This window comes from Delphinus delphis, chromosome 10 (assembly GCF_949987515.2).
Source record: "Delphinus delphis chromosome 10, mDelDel1.2, whole genome shotgun sequence".
NCBI lineage: Eukaryota > Metazoa > Chordata > Mammalia > Artiodactyla > Delphinidae > Delphinus > Delphinus delphis.
In genome coordinates, this window is record NC_082692.2 from 44885433 (window position 1) to 44891638 (window position 6206).

Genomic DNA, 6206 nt, shown 5'->3' on the forward strand with positions numbered 1-6206 from the left:
TGGATCCCATATCTGAGGCCCCAACTTTTAAGACTTTCACCTGAGACATGATCTTCCAGAACATCCAGCTCTGAAAGCTTATGGGGTTTATGTCCCAAGACCCACAGGCTGTTGTGAACTAAGACACAGTTCTTAACAGCTTCATGAGGACTCAGCAAAGAGGCTGCAGACTGAAACATCCAGTCTTTTCAAGAAAGAGGCCCATTTTCGGATCTTAAATCCTGTGGCCCAAGGGACAGGCTTCTGATTTAACACCCATCTAGGGCATGACTGCAATCTTCCCCAGAGACTGGGATGACTGGTGGGCACCATCTTTGTGCTTTCCCTCTGCTTCACTCCAGGTCACTGGTATCACTTGTAAAGGGGCTTGTACACATGTCTGGCACCCTAGCTATTGTGGCTGCCACCCAGGGGATGCACCCCTTGGTTGCCTGGCTCTGGTAGCCAGAGGGATTACCCATAGGACTGTTTAAGAACTGTAAGACACAGTTCTTAAACAGCTATGCCACCAGGGCATAGCACAGAGGCAGCAGGTTGAAATGTCAAGTCTTTCCATGAAAGAGGCCTATTTGCAGATCTTAAAACCTGTGGCCTGAGGGGCAGGCTTCTAATTTAACACACATCTAGGGCATGACTTCAATCTTCCCCAGAGACTGGGGAGGCCAGCAGGCACATTCTTCATGCTCCCCCTCTGCCCCACCCCAGGTCCCTGGTGTCTCTGTGAAAGGAGCTTTTGCACATACCTGGTGCCCCCACATTTATGGCTGCTGCCAAGAGGACACATCCCTTGATAACCTGGCCCTGGTGGCCAGTGGGTCTGGTGTCCATGGGTTCAATGGGATGGAAGCAAACAAAGAAACAGTTCTTAACTCTCTATAATCCCAGAGCTAAATGCAGAGGGAACAGACAAAAACAGCCATCTCTCAGTCACCTTCTGAAAGAGGCATATTGTATATGTTAAAAGTTGCTGTCTGAGCTTTGCGCAGTGGCAGTATCGTAGCCAATGAGGTTTATCCGAGGCGCGATTATTGCTAATTGAAAAGTTGCTGTCTGAGGAGACCGTCTGGGTTCCAATTAGCCTGAATCTAGGTGCTGAATGAGAACCTCCCCCTTTGAGACACTGAAAGACCTTTGCACACCCTCAACTACTGGGAGCCACTAAGAACAAAGAAGGCAGCTTGGACAGTCACAAAGGTTTGAGAGACAACCAGGAGCTAGGGCATGGTTGAACAATAAGTTTCATCTCCTATGCAAGGTCACCCTGTCAAGATTGGGAGAGTTGACTGTTTTATCTAATGCACAGAAACCACTACAGAGAATCAAGAAAATGAAGAGAGAAATGTATTTCAAATGAAAGAACAAGATAAAACCTCAGAAAAAGACCTTAAAGAAATGGAGATAACTGATTTATCCAATAAAGAGTTCAAAATAATGATCATAAAGATGCCCACTGAGATCTGAAAAACAATGCATGAACAAAGTGAGAATTTTAACAAAGAGATATAAAATACAAGAAAGTACCAAACAGAAATGATAGAACTGAAGGATATAATAACTGAACTGAAAAATTCAGTAGAAGGTTTCAACTGTAGACTAGATCAAGCAGAATAAAAGCTCAGCGAACATGAAGACAGGGCAGTGGAATTAATTCAGTCACAGGAGAAAAAGAAAAAAGAATGAAAAGAGTGAAAATAGCTTTAGGGTCTTATGGGGAAAAATCAAGTGGACCAATATTCACATTATGGAGGTCCTAGAAGAAGAGAGAGAAAAAGGGGGAGAAAACTTGAAGAAATAATGGCTGAAAACTTCCTTAACTTGGGGAAAAATCACACATCCAGATCCAGGAAGCCCAGATAGGGTTCCAAATAAGATGAATCCAAAGAGATCCACACTGAGACACACTATAATTGTCAAAAGTTAAAGACAAGGAGAGAATCTTAAAAGCAACAAGAGAAATAACTTGTTATGTACAAGGAAATACTCATAAGACTATCAAATTTTTAGCAGATATTTTGTGGGCCAGAAGGGAGTGACACAGTACATTCGAAGTGGTAAAAGACAAAAACTGCCAACCACAAAAGTCTACCCAGCAAAGATGTTCTTCAGAATAAGGAGATATATAGAGTTTTCCAGACAAGTGAAAAATGAAGGAGTTCATTACCATTAAGCAGCCTTATAAGTAATGTTAAAGGAATTTCTTTAAGTTGACACAAGAGGGTACTAATTAGTAACAGAAAAGCATATGAAAGTATAAATTTTGCTGCTAAAGGTAAATATATAGTTAATTTAAGAATAATTTAATATAGTAATGGTGGTGTGTTAATCACTTATAAATCTAGTATGAATGTTAGAAGACAAAAGTAGCAATAATAACTATAACTACAATAATTTGTTAGGGTATACACAAGATAAAAAGATATAAATTGTGACATCAAACGTATAAAACTTGAGGGGGGCGGCTAGAGCTTTAGAATGTGTTCAGATGTAAGTTATCATAAGCTAAAAATAAGGTGTTATAAGTCTAAGGTGTTTTATTATGGGAGCTCCATGGTAACCACAAAGAAAAAACCTATAGTAGATATACAAAAGACAAAGAGAAAGGAATATAAACATATCCCTACAGTAAATCATCAAATCACAAAGAAAGAGAGCAAGAGAAGGAGGGAAAAAAACAATTATAAAATAGCCAGAACACAGGAACAAAATGCAATATTAAATCCATGCTTACCAATAATTATTTTTATTTTTTGAACATTTATGGTATTTCTGCAGTTGTGGTATTTGTATTACAAATAATGCATCAATAAATATCCTTATGTAGACTTCTTTTGAGTAAGTATGTAGATATATTGGAATTATGCTAATGATTTGTATTTATTTTTTAAAAAGTCAGTGTTCATAAAGGTGTAAATCCAAAGAATTTTGACCCTGAAATATAACCTTTATTTATTGAGACTTCTTGAAATTCATAGGAAATATAGTATAAAAAGAAAAGAAGTCAAATTTAGAGAAACAGAGAGCAGAATGGTGGTTGTAGGGCTGGAGGCATGGACGAAATGGGGAGATAGTGGTCAAAGGGTACAAGTTTTAAGTTATAAGATGAAACATTTCTGGGGATCTAATGAACAACATAGTGACAATAGTTAGTAATACTATAATGTATGCTTGAAATTTGCTAAGAGAGTAGATCTTAAGTGTTCTCACCACACACACCAAAGAAAAAAAAAAGGTAACCATGTGACATGATGGATGAGTTAATTAACTTGAGAATGGTAATCATTTCCCAAAGTATATGTATGTCAGATCATCACACTGTACACTTTTTGTTGTTTGAGCTTGCATTTATGTATTTATTTAATTGAAGTTAGTTTATTTACAATATTTTATTAGTTTCAGGTGTACAACATAGACAGTCAATATTTTTATAGATTATACTCCATTTAAAGTTATTACAAAACAATGGCTATATTTCCCTGTATTGTACAATACATTCTTGTTGCTTATCTATTTTATACATAGTAGCTTGTATCTCTTAATCCCAAATCCCTGTTGCACCTCCACCTTCCTTCTCCTCACTGGTAACCACTAGTTTGTTTTCTATATCTGTGAGTCTGCTTCTATTTTGTTACATACATTTGTTTGTTTTATTTTTTAGATTCCACATATCAGTGGTAACACAGAGTATTTGTCTTTGTCTGACTTATTTCACTAAACATTATACTCTCTAGGTCCATCCACTTTGTTGCAAATGGCACAAGTCCATTCTTTTTTATGGCTGAGTAATATTCTCTCTCTCTCTCTCTCTCTCTCTCTCTCTCTCTCTCTCTATATATATATATATATATATTCACTACATCTTCTTTATCCATTCATCTTTTGATGGACACTTAGGTTGCTTCCATATCTTGACGATTGTAAATAACACTTCTGTGGACATTGGGGTTCATGTATCTTTTTGAATTAATGTTTTCATTTTCTTTAGATATATACACAGGAGTGGAATTGATGGATCATATGGTAGTTCTATTTTCAGTTTTTTGAGGAAACTCCATACTGTTTTCCTTAGTGGCTGCACCAAATTACATTCCCACAAATAATGTACAATGGTTCCTTTTCTCTGCATCCTTGCCAAATTTGTTATTTGTGGTCTTTTTGATAATAGCCATCCTAACAGGTGTGAGGTGCTATCTCATTGTGATTTTTATTTGCATTTCCCTGATGATTAGTGATGTTGAGAATCATTCCATATGCCTGGGTACGGATATAGACAGATTGAAAGTGAAGAGATGGAAAAAGATATTCCATGCATATAGAAACTAAATGAAAGCTGGAGTAACTATACTTGTATCAGACAAATTAGATTTTAAGTCAAAGACTGTAATAAGAAACAAAGCAGGGCATTATATAATGATAAAGCAGTCAATCCAACAAGATGATACAACATTTGTAAATATTTATGCACCCAACATAGAAGTACTTAAGTAGAGAAAGCACATATTAATAGACCTGAAGGGAGAAATAGATTGCATACAATAATGGTAGGGGACTTCAATATCTTACTGTCAAAAATGAATAGATATTCCATATAGAAAATCAATAAAGAATCATTGGCCTTAAATGACACATTAAACAAGATGGACTTAACAGTCATCTACAGAGCATTTCATCCAACAGCAGCAGAATACACATTCTTCTTAAGGCTACATGGAATATTCTTCAGAATAAGTCATATGTTAGTTTACACAATGTCTTAATAAATTTAAGAAAATGAACTTGATCTTATCAAGCACCTTTTCTGCCCACAGTGAAATAAAACTAGAAATCAATTACAAGAAGAAAGCTAGAAAATTCACAAATAAGTGGAGATTAAACAACATGCTATATACCATCAGTGGGTAAAAGAAGAACTCAAAAGAGAAATCAAAAAATACCTTGAGACAAACGAAAATGGAAATATATTATACCAAAATTTACAGGATGCAATGAAAGCAGTTCTAAGAGGGAAGTTTATAGCAATAAATGCCTACATAAAAAAACAGGACAAATCTCAAATAAAAACTTTATACCTCAAGCAATTAGAAAAGTAATGAACAAACAAACCACAAAGTTAGTAGGAGGAAGAAAATAACAAAGATCAGAATGGAAATGAATGAAATAGAGAATAAAAAGACAGTAGAATAGACCAAATGATTTTAAGAGCTGGTTCTTTGAAAAGATAAACAAAATTGACAAACATTTAGCTAGATTCTCCTGAAAAAAAGGAGACAAGACTTAAAATCAGAAATGAAAGAGATGTTCTGATAACTACAGAAATACAAAGGACCAAAAGAGCCTATTACAAATAATTATATTCCAGAAAAGTGGAAAATCTAGAAGAAATAGGTGGATTTCTAGAAATATACAACCTACCAAGACTTAATCATGAAGAATTAGAAAATCTGAACAGACCAGTCACCAGTAAGGAGATTGAAACAGTAATGAAAAACATTCCAACAAACAAAAGTCCAGGACCAGATGGCTTTACTGATGAATTCTACAAAACACTCAAAGAAGAATTAACACCAATCCTTCTCAAACTCTTCCAGAAATTAGAAGAGGAAGGAACATTTACAAACTCATTTTATGAGGCCAACATTACCCTGATACCAAAACCAGGGATGCCACAAGAGAAGAAAATTATAGGCCAATATCCCTGATGAACCCATATGCAAAAATCCTCAACAAAATATTAGCAAACCAAATTCAACAACACATTAAAAGGATCATATGCCATAATCAGTGGGATTTATTCCAGGATACAAGGATGATTCAATATCCACAAATCAATCAATGTGATAAAGCACATGAACAAAATTAAGGAGAAATCATATGATCATCTCCATAGATGCAGAAAAAGAACTTGACAGAATTCAACATCCATTTATTGCTGTGAAGGGGTAGAGAGAGTTAGGACATTATCTGGGGAGTTCAAACTGGACAGAAGTCTTTGTTTAATGATTTTTGTTATCTATTCATTTATGCATGACAAATAGGCCACATGGTGAATAAGGTAGATGTATTCTCTACTCCTGAGGAAGAAACAAGTAGAAAGGAGTTGGTGATATAAAGAAAGAGAATAATTGATGGTGTGTTTTAGCAGAAAATGAAGAAATGGGTGGGAATGAGAGAGCAGTGGTTGTGGCAGGCAGAATAATGCTCCCAAAGAT

General features: G+C 35.8%; 1 pseudogene; it reads left to right on the forward strand.

Moving 5' to 3' along the window:
* Window positions 1–974: 974 nt before the first annotated feature.
* Window positions 975–1048, forward strand: LOC132433017 (U4 spliceosomal RNA; annotated as a pseudogene).
* The last annotated feature ends 5158 nt before the right edge of the window (window positions 1049–6206 follow it).